At 42.4% G+C, this 18,672-nt stretch overlaps 1 protein-coding gene across 2 annotated transcripts in view; it reads left to right on the top strand.

Moving 5' to 3' along the window:
- The first annotated feature begins 3,461 nt into the window (after positions 1-3,461).
- Positions 3,462-18,672, top strand: part of nat16 (N-acetyltransferase 16) — a 35,760-nt gene continuing 20,549 nt past the window's right edge. For both annotated transcript variants that reach the window (XM_068587314.1, XM_068587313.1), the window contains exon 1: positions 3,462-3,626. The gene's annotated coding sequence lies outside the window, so the exon portion shown is untranslated. The remainder of the gene's footprint in view (positions 3,627-18,672) is intronic.

Raw genomic sequence — 18,672 nt, 5'->3', positions numbered from 1 at the left:
CATCCGAGAGGACAGATGGCGTTACAGCAATATGTTCACGTGCGCTGCAAGAGAGATAATTATGTAACATTTCTAAAAAAGGTCGGGAAAAAAATACCGTTGATGGTGTTTGATACTCAAGAAGTCTCCATTTATTTTTTAAGGACTATATGCCAAGCTTGTAATTAAAAATAATATTAATTATCCCTGTAGTTTCTAGTGTCAAAACAAAGTAAATCATATTCATCACTAAATCCTGCCATATTTTCTCTACTGTATACAACATATTCTGGAATTATATAAATTATTAATTAAATAATTTATTGTTATCACTATTATTGATATTTTATTGTAAGTGAATTGCAAAGTATGAAAGCAATTATCAAACAAAGAATATTAAATGTATCTCAACCTCCTGATTTTCTCTCTCTCACATTTTAATTTAAATCCAATAACACAATCAGCGTCCATCAGCTTCCCTCTATTTACTATTCTATCTATATATTCTAGTCTATTTCTGCAACGTCGTAATTTTCATTTGAAAAGTTGAAAGTTTAAATACATTTGACTATTTGGCTCCAAGATCACTGTCAACCAAATTTCAAAGATAAATCGACATGTGCAAACTCTTTTTGTAGAGTTTGCTTTGAGTCTGAGAAGAGTCCATGCTGCCCCTCGTCTCACAGGTGTGTATGTTGTTGCAGCTGTAGAGGACCAACAGAGATCACATGCAGGACGTTCAACCCTGACCTGAATGAGCCTATAAAACTGCTCGGATCCAATAAAGATAAATCAGGGCCAGAACCGAGCAGCAGCCAAGCACTCCTTAAATTAATGTATAATGCTTTTTTGTGTGCTTTTTTGTGTGCTGTTTTAAAAGTCTATTCTATGGAAGCCCATAGTGGACCTTATAAAATTAGAATGTAATTATGATGTAAATATAATGTAATTTTCCACATGTGTGTGTGTGTCATTTGTGTAAAAATGGAAATGAAAATGCAATAATGCAATTTTAATGTTCACACACATGTCTATGGGTCGTCTATGACCATGTTAAAATTAAAGTGCAAAAGCTGTTTGAAATTTTATTTTTAAAGGTCAAACACAAATTGCATTGAATATTGTTTGAAAATCAAACTTCAAATATGTGGATTTTATTTTCAAATTGTTAGAAAATTGCATTTCTATCTTAACTGACATGCTGCTTAAATATTGCTTGCAGAAATGGAAAATTAGGCTACATGTTGATTAATTTTCCCTTTTTTTTGTGTTTTCCACTGACGGTTGAGGTTTGACTTTAAAAATAAAATGTCAACCAGCTCTCTTTTCTTTTTAATGTATGCAGAGAACACATCATATACAGAACATAAACATGTAAATTACACAGTCTTCAGTTGCATCTGTAGTGTCCTTATAGCTTATAGTATGCTTGTATGCAATATTAAAAGTGTGATTCATGTATCTGTTCATTGGGTTAAGAGTTTTTGTACAGCAGCTTCAGATTTTGAGGTAAAGTTGTGTCAGTGAGGTTCAGTGTCACAGTTTTATAATAGAAAGGAGATAGGAAGCATTCTGTCTCTTATGAGTTTTTCAAGCGGCTTTATATATATATATATATATATATATATATATATATATATATATATATATATATATATATATATATAAACAATGTAACACTGCCCCGCGACCCCAATGAGGATAAGCGGTTAAGATAATGATTGGATGGAATGTTACACTGTCAGAAGTTTGGGTTGTCTCGTGACTAATACTCCATATTATGTGACTCCGTCATACAAAAATGTCCACAATGAATAATATGCAACAAAGCATTAAAAGAGTTTGGAAACGGTGCACGGCACATGTTCTGTTTTCGACCCAGGAAGTAACAGCTGTCCTAAAAAAATTTCATTTTTTTAATCAATGTGACTGTCCCATCATCAGCAGGGACGCTGTGCCGAAACAGCGGTTCCATTGATGGGAACATGTCTCCAATACGTGACCTCCCAAAGGGGCCCCTGGTGGATGCTCTGCGATCAGCTGTTAGAGGAACTGAGGGATCGGAGAGGGAGGTGTTCCTCTTTCAGGCGATTTCACGCCTTCACTTGCTAAAAAAGACCCTCACGCTCAATATGTCATACAAGGGGCCATTATATCTCCGGTCTCCGGCAACGCTCACGCGTGAATCTTAAAACAACTCTTGCATCTTAAATAAATGCGTAGAAGAAAGAAAAAACTTTTTGCCTGAGTTCTTAGCCGTTCATATCAGTCGATTTCCTACCGAAAGAAGAGGAACTCCATTGTGCACGGACGGATTACAAAACAATGGACCCCTGGGTACTGACACATAAAGGCCCCCCTTGAAACTATTTTTCCTCTTTTTTTTCTTCTTCCAGAAGGGCCTTCGTAGGTCACCGTAAACTGGTAACTTAACACCCCCTGAAACTCTTGTTTTTCGCTGCGTGGCCTTCAGTATTTCAGTTTTTCATCTCCTCCCCCCCTGCAGTGGAATTCCAGGAGCCAGGACACCGCTGTTGCTAACAGGTGCATTTCGTAAAAAGACATCTAAAAATATCCGGGGCTGAGAATCTGTTTTATTTCCTTGTTTTAAATTAGTTTGTTTAGAAGTTAAAGTAATTTTTAAAAAGAGGTTGTTTTTTCACCGTTTAAAGACTCCTCAATTTTCACATTAAGATGGAAGGTTTGTCTACTGTCAGCAAAGAACTTGACTGCTGCATGCTGGGTATGCTTACTTTTTTTTCCGTTTCTCAGGTTCTCGGCAGTCCTCCTTGAGGGGGGCCAACAAACCGACACCTTTTATGAACGGGTACACACCAGGTCGGCCCCCCCGCGCAAGTGGACCTCAAATTGACCTAAAAAACAGTGGGCCAAGAATAGATCCTTGTGGCACCTCAGGAACAAATGGCTTTCCCTTGACATATCACCTGAGAACAACATCCCAGATTCCATGTCTTTGAAGCTTAGTAGCTTGCTGTGCTAGCAACATCAGCACCAGGTGATTTTTGAGGGTCCACAAATACACCAAGTAAAAAATGTTAGTTCTTTTTTAGTGAGTGAGATCAGAGAAAGCGCCATTCTTTTGCTTTGTTTTGTGTAATATTTATATTGTGTATTATCCCTCAGTTTAGTGTAGTAGGTCTGATGGCATTTTTTGTCGTTCTAACGCAAAATTACAGGGAAAAAAGAGGCAGAAATGAGATGCAATCGCTCATGCTCCTTGGAAGTCTCTGCACGTCCCTTTGATACTGACACACACAAACACGCACACACGCGCACACACACACACACACACACACACACACACACAGACACGCACACACACACACACACACACACACACACACACACACACACATGCATACATGCACACACACGGATAGGGGAGGGGGAGGGCTGCGGTGATGAGCCGCTCCAGTGAGTCCAGTACGGAGGGCTTGACGTAGGGAACTGGGAGGGGCGGGGCTTGTGGGTTTCGCGTCGAGTCGCCCCTCCAGAGCCGGTCTGCCCCGTCTTTCATTCATCACCGGAACTGTGCAAGCTCGTGCATCCAGCCCCGCGGTACCACCTGCCATCCTGTCTCCTCCGACCGCCGACACCAAGGACACCGCCGCCGGCCACCATCCGCGGTAAGACCCGCCAGAGCAGACGGCTGGGGGAGAAGCGGCTGCCGGTTAGATAACGGGCGGCGTCGGCGCCGTCCCGTATGGTTTGCGTGAAGGAAAATTACCAGACCTACCAGCATCCCTATGCGGGGGCTATGGAGCGCGTGCGGTGCCTAGCAGGCCCGCGGGGTACATTGTGACGTACCGGATTCTGATGGTATTGTTTGATGCTCGGTCTCCGGTGGCGTTATATAATCTCCCTTAAAAAACGCGTTTGCGGGCTCCTCGCCGGTGACAGCGCGGTGACCTTGTGGGATTATTTTGGGCAGATAAACTGCTGGTGCTTCGGTTCCTCGCGGCGGCATCCCTCGCGAGCACGCGCGCCGCTGCCCAACGCGTGGAGCTGCGAACCGTGCGCGGCTCCTCCAGCATCGTTCTGTTTCACTACGGGGCTTTTTTGTTTGTTTGTTTGTTGTTTTCCTCCCGAGGCGGCCAGGCGAACACACGGCCGAACGCAACACGATGCTCGGTGACATTAAGGTCGCTATGTGGTCCCGTTTGGTCCCATTCATCCATCCTATCCGCTGCTGCTGTACCACACACACACACACACACACACACACACACACACACACACACACGCATGCACGCACGCACACACATGCAAGCACACACACGTACACACACACGCACGCAAACACACACACACACATGCGAACACACATACGCATTCAAACACACATACACACCACACACATCACACACTCGCACACACTTACATGCACGCACGCACGCACACACATTCATACGCACACAGGCACGCAAACACACACACATGCGAACACACATCCGCATTCAAACACACATGCACACACGCACACACACACACAAACACACACACACACACACACACACATAATGAATAATGATAGATGTGCACACATTCAAACTTCTCATCATGATTACTATTTGCTATCTGTGTGTGTGTGTGTGTGTGTGTGTGTGTGTGTGTGTGTGTGTGTGTGTGTAGTATTGGACAACGTGTTCCTAAATAACAGAAACACAGCAGTGTGTGTGCGGTGAGGATGCAGTCTGCAGCTCTCTGTGATCAGGAACATGTCGGGTGGGAAACTCATCGGCCGATCGATCCATTTCGGTCAGTTCACATTTCAGCAGTGTTATTAATTAGCGTCGTCCCGTTTATGTCTCTTCTCGAGCGGGAAATGTCAAACACCAGATTGATTTTGATCCTGTTTAATATCACTGCAAACTAAATACCTCTGGACCGTTGGCCCCTTTTTTCCTTAATGTTTGGATGTTTTATGGACTAATAAATAAGGCAGATTCACAGATGCCGGAGACATTTTAATCCTCAACTGAAGCCAGAGAATAATCTGATGACTGCGGTTGTGATTAAGAGGAGACATCTCAGGTGAATCAGAAATATCTGAAACTTCCCCAGTGGATTCCTGACAGTAAGACAATTGTTTTTTGGAGATAACAAGATTTCTGAAATGCATTATATCTTATTAAATATGTGCCATCTGTTCATACATTTGCAGAACATGAATGTGAACGTTGGATAAAAGAGTCAAACGTTTGGAACGGAGGGATTATTTTTCTGAAAATACTATTAACAGCCATACAAATAAAAATAGTTCTACCATTTATTTATTTTTAAATGAAATGCCGTATAAATCCGGCTATGAATAATATATGAACAGAAGTGTGTGAAAACCTTCAGGATCCAGAGAGGAAGGAAGGTGGAAACTTTGCTGGATGTCGGAGCGGCTGAAGTAAAGATTTCTGGCTCAAAGTCTGAGAAAAAACTCATGAATTGTAAAACTCTATATCAGGTAAATATGGTAAAAAAAAAGAAGAACTAATCCATATCACCATTATCTAGCTGATCACTGACATCAAGACAATTCTCTTTTGTGTTACAAGTTTACTAACGTGTTATCACTAATATATATGCAAGTGAGGCTTTATCTAATGCTCATGTTCTTTTCGTGATTTGAGGAGAAACCTACAGAAGCAAACAGAGAAAGTAATAAAATAAACACCGCAACGTGTAAGTTGGATGTTTTTCTTTCCACTGGTCTGAAAGAAGTCGTGTTATGGAAGCAAAACAGCCCGAAATCTCAAAAATGACCACTGCATGAAAAACAAGGTTCTATAAATTGTTTCGAAAACTGTGAGAAAAGCCAGGAAACTCAAAGATATTCAGTTTACAGTGATGTCAAACGGAGGAAGGTTCAGCATCTTATTTCCTGTATATGACTCCAAGTTGTCATTTCATCTTCTGTTGAATCGCATCACTGATTGATTAAGCGTGAGAGCTCTAAAACACACGCGCAAAACACATGCGATGTAATAATCGTTGAATGTGGTCTCAGAGGGTTATGATGGGATGTGTAACTCCTGCTTTAACCTCACGGAGCTCCCTGTTACGTGTTGGAGGATATTGATCTGTGGGATGATTTCCAAACCAGTCAGACACACTGGGACCGAGTCCCATTGATTGAGCGGGTGATTGGATAAAAAACCCAATTAACCGTGAATAAACAGACAAAAGATGAAGATGGCGGAACAATGAATTGGTTTCCTTTTTTCCCCCTCGGGGTAAACATGGGACAAGAGGAACATTTCCTGCTTGTGCAGATTCATGACATTTACACTAATGGTCATCACGCCATCTTCCCAGTCGCTTCCTCTCATCCAACATCAGCGTAGTGTTGAGCCACATTCGGGTCATTCGGCCTCGAGCTGTCATCACGAGCATGAGGTTCTGATTCTTGATGGCTGTCACCCGGCGGAAAAGCAACGACGAAAAGCTCAACCAGCCGGCGCTGAAACGGCTGCAGAGCGGCCCACTGGGCCTACAATCCAATCCAACGCGTTCCAATCTGCTGCGAAAATCTGAAGCTAAAGCTGAAAGCATTTTTGTTTCAGCTTTAAGTAATCAGAGAACAATCAGGAATAATGTCAGTGGAATAATATCATAAAAAAAAGAGATTGTGAAGCATTTTCGCTACTTTGTATTTAAAATGGCGTGGAGACGAGCAGCACGTCGTACCGTCACAACGTTTCCTATACCTTCTGTTCTCCATGTGCACTAGCATGCTATGCTAGCACTAGCCTGCTACGTTATGATCGTGTTTGGCATGCAACTCTTCGGGTTTTTCTCAATCTCGTTCTCGTCTTTGTGTTCTCGTGGACTTGTGAAACGTCAGAAGTACTGTTCCAATCCTAAAGTCCGCTACTCGCCAAGCACGGTCCAAATGATGTGACTTACTCCGCCCATTTTACCGGGGATGCATCGAAGGTGACTTGTCCGTACTTGGGACTGCCAAATATCCCAGAATGCAACAAGGAACAATGGCGGAGGAGAAAACCCGTTTTCATAAGTACTGCTGATTTTTTCAGACAAGAAGCATCAAATCTGTGGTCAAGCATCAGCCTCCCGAAAAATGAACTTGACCTTGGCGGGATTTTTTGAAATGATCCGCTGGCTCTGATGTGTCTGTAGCGGTTAAACATTTGATGTAATTTGGTTGGAAAGATTTAACAAGCAAATCTTTACTTTCACAGTTTATTATTTGTTTCCAGGCAAGGTTAAGATTCATAACTTTATGTATTAATTTAACTTTAATGTTAAGCTAGAGTGCTGTCTTTTTACTTTTGAGCGAAGTGTTTGTATTTGAATGTATACACACATATATATATATATATATATATATATATATATATATATATATATATATATATATATATATACTCATACACACAATATATAAACAATTATATCTATATATAAACAAGTATATGTTTGTATATGTACATACAAATATTTTTTTTTATAATTAAAAAAAATGAAACCGTGAAAAGCGGGGTTGTCATATTTAATTTCATTTTCATATTTGGTTTGATTCAAATTTCAATACAAATTATTGATTTGTATTAACATTACTTAAATTTACTTGAAGTAAACTCATTAGCAACAACAGCTGTATGGTGACATCATCCAGTAAGCAGAATGTCCTCCCGTCGCTGGAGTCTGGACCCCCAAGTCCACAAGTCCGTACTTGGCGTACTTGGTATAGAAAAAGGGCGTTGCTCTGCTAGCGAGCTAACGGATGTACAATGTAATGATGTATATTAATGTATCAGTTGTCCAATTGACAAACTCAATAAATGAATTTGCTTTTTTACCACATTCATGTTTGCATGCAAAATCTAGCAAAATAGCTTTAGACGTACTTCACAAGACACGGCCACATGCTAAAGCTAGCATGCTAGCAGGCTCACTTATCAAAGTGAGGGCTCACAAACGTTTCTGCGAGAGGAGAATCCAGACGCCGCGCAGCTTTTCCAGTTGCGCTCGAAACGTAAGTAGATCTAGTCTCATGTGAAAGCAACACCTCTTCCATTTCTCCTCCTGTAACACTATCACTCGTCTCACAGTGCTCGTCTTCATCGGGTAATGGCCCTGTGGAATGGAGCTACGAGTGGGGGGAGGGGCAGTTACAGTAATGGACAACAGAAACCACTGAAGGTATGACGAGGCTGTGCTCCAGCTCATCCATGACATTCTTCTCTTGACTCAATGTAACACTGGTCATCATGAAGATTGAGGAACGAACAGAAATCAAAATAGCCCGTCTGATTGACGTTTCTGCCAATAGGGAAAAACTTTAAAGCTCCATTTTGACCCTTTCTTTGCAATGCACTCTGGGAAAAAAAAATCCTCTCTCACACAATTTGACTATGCATGTGGAAAGGCTCCATTTGGCGGACCATCTGGACTCTAGATCTCCTCTACCCCTTCATCCCGAACAGAAACGAGACACACAAAATGGAGGGGCGATACCAGGACTGCTTATAGATGCTTCTGAATGAGACGCGATGCAACATTATTGCACAGGTATTATTTGTTGCATGAATGTTTGCCTTTGAGGCATTGCCACTATGTTGAGAGGCAGTCTGTCAGTATTCACGCACACATTCTGGAGACGTGAAGTTGCATTCATTCAATATTTGGCCAGTTGGGCCAAATGTAAACTATATATAATTATTTGTCAACTGGGGCTGTACATGAATGTCATCTATTAAGGTTTTCAACTAAAGATTTTAATGTGTGTCGTCATCTTTTATGACGTTTTCGATTTAAAGAAAGTGGCTTAAATTAGTTAGTCTTTTTTATTTTCTATCAACTCAACTTTCCCTAATGGATAAGTCTCGTCAGTGCAAACAGTTTTTTGACAGCAGTGAAAACAAATAGGGATTGAAGTAGAGTATTTCGTTAGATTTAAAAAGTTTTTTGTGGATTTATTAGAAATGTTTGGCTCACACGAGTCAGACCTGGAATCAAACTCGACATATAATATAATAATAATGAACCCGGATCTTTCTCTCACAAAGGCCGGGTTCAAACACAATACATAGACGTCAAAACCAAAAAGAAACGTTGTGCCGCATTCAAATGTCGATTTCAAAATGTAAACGTCAATGTTATGAATGAAGATTTGCACTTTTTGGTACAACCCCACTACCTCGCAGACACACAATCACATGAGTCATTCGTCATGGGGACTTGAAGCTCACTTCTAAAATGTATTCTAAAGCTAAATTGATCATTCTTTGTGAGTTTGTCTCTCTGAGTGACTTTCACACGACACACATCCTATAATCCATTGTTATTAGAGCTGCCACTGAATCATTTCTCACTGTTAATTAATCTGCCGATTATTTGGGATTGTTGTTTGGGATGTAAAATGTCAGAAAATGGGTAAAAAAAAAAAGGCGATCAGTGCGTTCCAAAGCCAAAGGGGACGTCCTCGAATGTCTTGTTTTGTCCTCAACTCAGAAACCGTTTGCGATTCATTTCATAACCAATGGTTATTAAAAACTATTGATGAGTGCAGCTTTAAACGGCGATGGGACAGGTGTGTTGTTTTTCATGCCATACTCCCCTATTCTCATCATCCTCATCCTCATCATCAACATACTCACTTTTATCCCCTCTTTTGCACCGGCACTCACAATTGAAATACTTCCTGTTGTCATGCAGGCTTGCACAGCTGCTGGAGGGAGAATGAGGGGGAGAGAGAGAGAGAGAGAGAGAGAGAGAGAGAGAGAGAGAGAGAGAGAGAGAGAGAGAGAGAGGACGTGATCTGATGTCTTTTGACAGTTTGGTATTTGGAATTGAAAGAGTAGAGGCATTATTGTATTAATCATGGAAGGGAGAGAATAAGTAGGAAAGCACAACATGGACGTCCCATTCTTTCCACTTTTGTCAACACATGGGCTCTCGCGGCCCGGCCTCTCGGTCTCCCCGTGCAAACAGGGCCGGGATAACCGGCGGTGGCGCTCCTGCATTCCACGCAGGCTTTCCGTTTGTTATGTGTGTTGTCACGCCAGATCTAAAGGCCGGCGCTTTGAGCCCGGCGTTATCACGACAATCTGACTGCCGCTTCCACGTCCGTCCCCGCCGCCGGTGTGCGTTTGAGGTCATGTGACGTCTACCACGGCTCCTGTGAGGGCTCGGGTTCCCGCTGCCTGCCTCCGTGTGTGTGTCACATGACTGATGCTGAGCTGAGATGTTGCTGAAGATGCTGATGGCCTGCGGGAACATTTGCACTTAGATGCTGGATGTAATACGTTCCTATTAATCTAACGTTACCTATTTTGTTTTTTCCCAATGTTTTCATTTTAAGGGTACTTAATGGTAGAATTTTGATTTGAGAAGTTGTTTTAGATTTTCACGGATCTATTGTTATGTATTTATTCACTTCTTCTGCTCTCTAATGTCTGATGAATGCAGCTATTTTCCCCTCACTTGATTTTCATTTTGTGAAAACTAGATTTGGAACTTCTCCAGAAAAACATGATAAAGTATTGATAGTATCATGAGTATAAATATACAACTGGATAGAGAAAGAAGCACAACAGGAAGTAGACTCGTCCCTTGAAGGCCACATTTGTGAAAGCATGGAGATGTTGAGAACACACTTTAATGTCTTAAAGTGCCTGATTATTTGAGGTTGTGTCTCTCATGTGTTACCGTGAAGTCACGAATGAGATAAGATTTTAGCGTATTCACAAAATGTCCTGATGCAAACATAGCTAAATGTCCTTTTTTACAAACTTAAATATAGACATTATAATTATTATTCATCAGCTGCACACTACTAACCCTGTGTGGGTGTGCAATGTTTGCCATCATTTAGTTTTGGTCTGAGTTAACTATTATTTTATTTTGAATGCTTTTTTTCACGCTGAATTACTTATTTATGAGAAACATTTGACCAAATCTCACCATTTCCTGCGCTGGGGGACAGTTTTCAAGCTGATTTCAAAACAATAAAAATCAAACCACCCTCAGACGATAGCCGACGTGTTCCGTCTCTTCTGCGCTTCAAACGGACTGTTTACTTACATTCTGCCAAAGCCTGCTTGAACATCACTGCTACTCGGACTACATTACCAAAAGGCTTGCTGGATCGGTACTGAGCATGTGCAACTCTCAACAGAAACAACATAGAAGCTAGGTGGCTAACCAATGGCTACCGGTGGCTACTCATACCATCAAGTTGGGCAGGAGGCGCCAATATCGTTTCTGCTGAGTGAAGCCGATGAGAAAGCATCATAAAAACTTGCGTTCTCTCTGCTGACCACCAGGGGCCAACTCCTCGGGTTGTATAGAAGTCTATGCGTTATGTATTAAAGCTGCATTCTCTCTCCTGACCACTAGGGGCTGATTCTTCTGGTTGTATAGAAGTCTATGCTTCATGTGTTAAAGCTGCATTCTCTCTCCTGACCACCAGGGGGCAACTTTCTCTGGTTGTATAGAAGTCTACGCTTCCTGTGTTAAAGCTGCATTCTCTCTCCTGACCACCAGGGGGCAACTTTCTCTGGTTGTAAAGAAGTCTATGCTTCATGTGTTAAAGCTGCATTCTCTCTCCTGACCACCAGGGGGCAACTTTCTCTGGTTGTATAGAAGTCTACGCTTCCTGTGTTAAAGCTGCATTCTCTCTACTGACCACCAGGGGCTGACTCTTCTGGTTGTATAGAAGTCTATGCTTCATATGTTAAAGCTGCATTTTCTCTACTGACCACCAGGGGCCTACTCCGCTGGTTGTATAGAAGTCTATGTGTTAAAGCTGCATTCTCTCTCCCGACCACCAAGGGGCAACTTTCTCTGGTTGTATAGAAGTCTATGCTTCCTGTATTGAAGCCGCGTTCTCTCTCCTGACCATTGATGTATTCACTCAGTAAACATTGTAAACATGAGTTTAAGTCTCAATCTCTAGTTTCAAGTCTTCCTCAATACAGCATGATGTTCATTTAGTAAATTATGGTTATTTGAAGTCAAACAGACCATAAAGCAAAGTATTTTTTAGGCTTACTATGATTGACGTGTTGTATATGGCGTCCCTAAGTCACTCCTCCACATTCCAAATATGGTGACTTCCGTTCATCGCTGGTGAAAAAAACAACACTCCAAGATGGTGGCGGCGAACTCGCAACTTCAAAGCAGCGGGCCACAAACCATCTCTATCTTGAGCTGCACGTGCTCAGTATCGATCCAGCAGGATGTGCGCATCTGGTAGCGAGTGACATCTGTTGTTGTACTCGAGTGGGGTATAGGAGCTGATAAATGATGCGATAACAAGGTAGCGGATCGGCGCTCAAACCCACACACTCGCCGACACCTTAAGGCGATACTGGTATCAGCATCAGAACCACAACATCTTGTAAAAAAATCACCCTAGAAAAAGCGGGAGTCATAAATATTCTAATAGACATTTACTACTTCCAAACAGTGGATATCCTTTTTGAGGTGTTGCATTGTGGGTTGTCTGTGGCCTAATATAATGACATCTGGCTTGTGAATTTCTTAAAATCTGTCTGTTCACTGTTTGGTCTTTTCCACTGAGCCCAGTGCAACGTGATCGTGATCATGAACAGCCAGAAAAAAATCCCAATCGGACCGCTTTAAGAGCCCGTCGGAGGAGGAGAGTGTTACCGAAAGACAAGTGACAAGTGATGGATTGACTGGAAAAAGGAAGAGAAGAGGCTCCGACCAATCTCACGTCTCGGAGAAACGTCGGTCCAATTTGCCGACGCGTTTGCAAGCTGTAAAACGCACGGCTTTTAATCAGAGACGCAATATTTTGGTGGGACGAGCAACTTGGGAAATAATGCAATTCTTTTTATTCATTTTTTTGTGTGCAGAATGACATCACGCGCAACCTTTGCCGGGACGAGCATATAAATCTGCCTCTAATAGCACATGTGACCTTACAGGGAGTGTTAAGTGTGTGCCGCACGCACACACACACACACACACACACACACACACACATACATTGTGTGTCGCACTACGGGGACCTTGGAGATTAATGACTGTATAGGTGCTGCAGTGCAGAGTGGAGGCCAGGGGAGAAGGACAAGAGGAGGGGGGGATAGATTTAGGAGGGGGGATGGGAGGATGGGAAGAGAAGGAAGCGGGTGGTGGGGATGGGGGGGGGGGTGAGGAGGAGCCGGCGAGCAGGCTGAATGAAGTGTGAATAGGGCTAGAAGAAAGTGAGGAGGTGTGGAGTGTTGGGGCTAAAAAGGGCAAAGGAGAGGAGAGAGGCCGAGAGGAGGCGAGGAGGAAGTGGAGGAGTCCAGAAGAAGACCAGGAGGAGGTTGTTGCAGCTTTATTGTTCCAGATAGGCCTGACTTGTGATGAACCGCTGCAAAGTCACAGCGGGCTTTGCCGATCGTTTGAGACGCATTCACTGTCCTTCCCTGAAATCGGACAGAGCAGTCACGAGGAAAAAAAACAAACACAAAGCCCTCGTTTCTCTCCCCCTCCCCTGTTTCATCATATTTATTACACCCGCAGCTGTCCGTGGGTATAATGACACGCACGTAATCCCCGCCCATCCTTCCCTCCCTCCCCCCGCACCCTCCTCCCAGTGACCCTCATTTTACTGGGCGAGTGCCATTCATTCATTCACAAGCATTTGTGTCCCACGTCAGAATCCAGGTTTCTGAGGCGTCACATGGACCAGAACCCGGGTTTTTCTTAAACCCGGGTGCTGGTCCGTGTGAGACCTTATGCGTTACGATTGGCTACGTTCGCGCGGCTATTTATGCTATTCAAGTTATTTTTAGAGGGTATGTTTTGAAGCGCTCGTGTACGATAACGACTGGGGACAAATAACAGCAGGATGAAAAAGGATCAATCGACGCTCGGAAGCAGTGTGTTGTCGTACCCAAAAATAATTCAGTCCAAAGTCTGACACGGGAGCTAAAGCTAACTCAAATTAAAATGCAAGGATGCTGATATTTTAAATTGTGAGCAAATCCCATGTGCAGAGAGCGCGTCATGGAGCTCCGAGCGATTAAAGTGCAAAAATGAGCAGCCGTGTCTCCTAAAAAAAATACATAATCATAAAACTAAACTGCATTCTCAATGTATTTCGAGGGGAAACATATTTTCTGTGAAACAGACACTGAACCGCCACCCAAGAAAGAAGGTTTTTATTCATATAACAACTGCAACCGTCACTCAGGAGAAAATATGTTTTAGTTGGATGAGAATGTGTAGAAGACATAGTTTGAGCCCCATCATTGCAGCACTGTCCCGCTGCCCATAATTCTCACCAGAGCGCTAAATTTGTATTAATCCGCAGCTGGAAATATTCCCCAATAAGTGCCCTTTTGCAAGAGGACCAATGTTTTTTTCAGGTTTTGAAAATGAGTTTGGATAATCGTGTGCCGGTGTTGTTTTATATATATCACCCTGTTACTTTGTCTTTAGATGGACATTTTATTTATATTTATATTTATTATTATTTTTATATTCTGTTGTATGCAGACAACACAAGAGTTTTTTTGGGGATGGGATTTGTGGCTTTGTTTTAAGAAATTTCGAAACTTTTAAAACAAATATAAAAGCCTACCAATTATTAACTGTGGATGGCCAATACCAATTTTAATATTTCAAAGTTTAAAAAGTAAAATACTTATATATCGCATTATATTTACTACTCTACACAAACATGTTTTTTTAAAATATAAGGATCACTTATATTTTTTTGTATTTGTGAGCAAAATACAGTATGTAGAGTTTGGGGACATTTTATTCCTTTTTTTAATTTCACAGTACATTGGCATGGACAACATTGTTATGTATTTCTTAAAGATGGATACCAGTGTCCTTGGTTTGCTAAATTAGAAACTGGAGCCAGTAGCTGGTACGCTGAGCATACACAGAAAGGTCACAGCTCCTCACCAAGAAGCAGTCGGAGACATAACCTTCTGTAAAAAAGCAAGTTAAAATGTGTTAATAAGGGAACTCAACTAGTACTGATATGCAGATCGTTTCATCTTTGGACCATTTATGATGACTTATCATCAGATTTATGATCTGCTACTGTTTGTTCAATACGATCAAATGGGCTTAGGGTGTTCCCTGGACACGGTTTTCACTGTAAATGTATGAAACACAAAATGATAAAGACCCCCAACATGCAACAGAAGCATTTTTTTTTGCCAAAGATATGTGAATATGATTATGTATTTCTATATTCTACTCTTAGTTTCTTGGCCCATGACCCATTTCTTTTCTGGCAGAGCTGGGCCAACTCCCCGCCCACATGAATGAACATATGTTTTAGCTCCTCTGAATTAGATTTGTAAGGCGAAAAGTATTTTTGGAACCATGTCATAGTTTTAATTCTTAACGATTCAAGAATATGGGAGGAGTGACATTGGTATGTTCATGCCTTATTATATGTGAAAAATTTGCACAAGCCTGATTTCCTTCAGTGATCTGATACACATGCTGCACCACCAATGATTCTACAGCAGCCCAGAGTGGACAAACCAAACACTGGCTCCAGATAGGATCGTTTTTTTTTTGCCGCCAAAGTTCTCTTACACTCTTGTCACAGGGAGAAGTTTCAATTGGTTAAATTTGCAACCTCGACTCTCGAAGCAGTCAAATCCAACACGCTGGCCTTTAAGCCAGCTGAATAGGCCCCTAGTGTTCACATGTTCACCTTTCGACCTCCCAGTCAAGCTGAACACCTGTCCACTGCATGGTACGGCACAGCTCTACTCAACTCCAAAAGTTATGGACAGTACTTGATACCTGTTTAGTTTTTTTGGGATCAACCCTGTTGAAACACTGTAAGCCACTGATTGGTTGGATCCCAACACGGGACATTCTGCACAAACACGCAAGAAATATGCTGCATAAAGCATGCTTCCTCATACACATCAAGTATAAGGACAGCTTAGTTCTCATCATCTCACTATTTCTGCTCTCATTGTAGTGGTTTTCCACACATGGTGCTGAGGGGCGGCAACGGGTTTACTGCGTCTTCAAGGGGTGGGATCACAGACCAGCCAAGTGGAGAGCAGGGACCCCGCCACAGTTCCCACTAACTTGTAAAGTGATGGCCCCGCTGGCGATCCAGGATCAGCTTTTGGTTGCCATTCTTAGTCACTGATTCTCACCAAAGGGTCATTGTCCCTCAGCATTGAGGTCTTGGATTGTGGATCCCTTTACATGACACCAACATCAGCTAGTCCACCTCCATCTTTACTTTGAGAGATGACCTCCAGTCTGTCTACCTTGATTCTGCTGAGTCAGCTAAATCTCCTCTCACATTTAGGAGAAGAGAAAGGTTGGACGAATTACTGTTTGCTCTCCCCCTTTTTTTTTTTTTTACATGTTTAAAGGTTGCCACTGATGGTAACTGAAGGCCAAGAATTGGTTCCCAATTTATCAAAATGGTTGCCAATGGCACCCTGGCAAACCCTCCAGCTGAGCCATGACAACAGGGATCAGCCACAGGTCAGCTTTGGCCCAATCAACAGCCCAGCAGGCAATTTTAGATCCCAAACTTTGTTGTGGACTTTTGTTGTCAAAGCCACATTTAACTTGATGATTTGCTGTGTTTTGTAATGAAGAAGGAAAGGGAATCACAGAAAAAATGGAAAGAAATCGTAAAAAAAAAAAATATTGCTAGCTTTACTGCTGTAGTTTGCACAAATATTTCGTCAAAAAAATGATCAGCTGATTGCATCTGACAAGAACGCGACTGCAGCCACTGGTAAGCCTATCCTGACCCGTTCTGAATTATGCATAATGCCTCAGATAACGCATTATTCATGACCGATGCTACGTTTAACAGGTGGAGGTCTTAAACCATTAAGCACATTTGCTGAAGCGGTTCAGTGAATGCTTGGAGAAAGCAATGCTTCAAGTAGTGGGGTAATGCTTCCTCTGGGGCTGGTTGACGGACTCTAAGAGTTCTCGCCAAGGTAAGGGCATCATGAATAAATTGTGGGTTTTTAACCTCTTCTTTTCATTTGGTAGTTAATTACACACTAATGACAAAATTCATATCTTCCCTATCTTTATCTCCAGGAAAAACACCCCTTCCCCATCTACTGGGTTCCTGGCAGGTCTGGTACAAAGGCACAGAAGAATGGACCCAGGGGGACATGGATGAACTGTGAATTAACTGGGCATTAAAATTGTGTAGATTAAAGAGCAACACTATGCTCTCTAGATTAAAAATACTGTAAATACTAAATGTTTTTTGACTCTTATTTGCTGTTCTCTCGGAAAACTATCTTCCTTAATGTCGGTATCATCGTCCGGGGGATTTGCACGTATTCATCACAGTACACGGTAATTATCTTGTCGCATTTCTTCATGGAGAACATAGAACACGTGCTCCTCTGCATAGTTCTGTGGAAGAGTATGCTCGGCTACAAAATGCCCCCCGCTACGTTGTAAGTCGCTCCCTATAAATTCAGTTGTGGTCCCGGGAGTTGTGGAAGAGGCCATTGCAATTGGGGAGATCAACTGTTACCGAGGAGATGGCCCCTTAGGGTTCCTCTTACACAACTGCATTGAGGCCTGGTCACGCTAGCTGTTAAAACTAGAAAAGTTCATTCACATGGAACAGCCACAATCAGTGGATTCAATTCTGGGCATAAAATGTGTAAAATATGAACTTAATGTGAGCTTTGGTGAATTTCGACCTGCGTAATTGAATCGTTGACCGACAGCAAGTCATACTCAATAACTTTACGGAGGTAAACTGCGCTGTGCAGAGAACATTTTGGGACGCCGGCAGCTTTCGTTGAGGATCTGCGAGTTGTGGTTGGATTCAGATCATCCAGCTCACGCAGCATTTGACACTCTGCATCAAACCCCGCTTGCCTGTTCCTCTGTGATATCTTTTGAGGTTCACCGAAGCTTTCTCGTCGCTTGAAGTTGTGATACCGGCGTTTGGCATGGGGAAACATGTCGTAGAATTTTAGATTTCCTCCCCTGATGACTTGGAGGCATTTTTAATTCAACAAACCAACAGTTGACTACAATACGTGGACTCACTTCTGCACCCCTGCAGCAGCCATTTAAAGCTGGGACCGGACCACGCCACGCCTTTCCCTCCGCTCCGTGACAATGGGCCTACCGAGTCAGACCAATATTACCCCACCGTCTTTTACAGCCTACGTGATGTACCACAAATCAACTTCTGGGATCGGGAATATCAACTACCATGGGGCGACATGGAACTCAACGTGTACATTGTCAAACTAGAGAAGAGGAAATATTTGGACATGGTGTCCTAAATGCGGAATCAATTGTCATCCACGAAGACCCAACTGTCAAATAGTTTTCTTTAGTAGTCTGATCCAAATGGACGACTACTAACCAACTCATTTGATTGGATTCCTAATATTTGTCTGTGTGTGTGTGTGTGTGTGTGTGTGTGTGTTTGTGGAACGTGGTGGGGTTGATGAAGCGGGTAGTGGCTATCTGTTTGAGAGCGGCGTTGTAGTCAGGACCACCTTAACCTAGATCAAGACAAGACCAGAGCGTATAGGGACTAAGACAAGGTCAAGACTTTGCAGAATTGAGACCAAATCAAGAACAAGACCGGCCCAGTCGAGTCCATGTGATACTGTGTGTGTTCTTTTGGACCCTTTTTTGCAAAATAACTCTTTGTGGTTGAAGAAGCCAAATTCTACAACCAAAGAATTGGTA

This window comes from Clinocottus analis, unplaced genomic scaffold (assembly GCF_023055335.1).
Source record: "Clinocottus analis isolate CAN_PGR_092001 unplaced genomic scaffold, fCliAna1.0.p SCAF_21, whole genome shotgun sequence".
NCBI classification, from domain to species: domain Eukaryota; kingdom Metazoa; phylum Chordata; class Actinopteri; order Perciformes; family Cottidae; genus Clinocottus; species Clinocottus analis.
The sequence above is the reverse complement of the archived record's forward strand: the minus strand, read 5'-3'. Positions and strand labels throughout refer to the sequence as shown.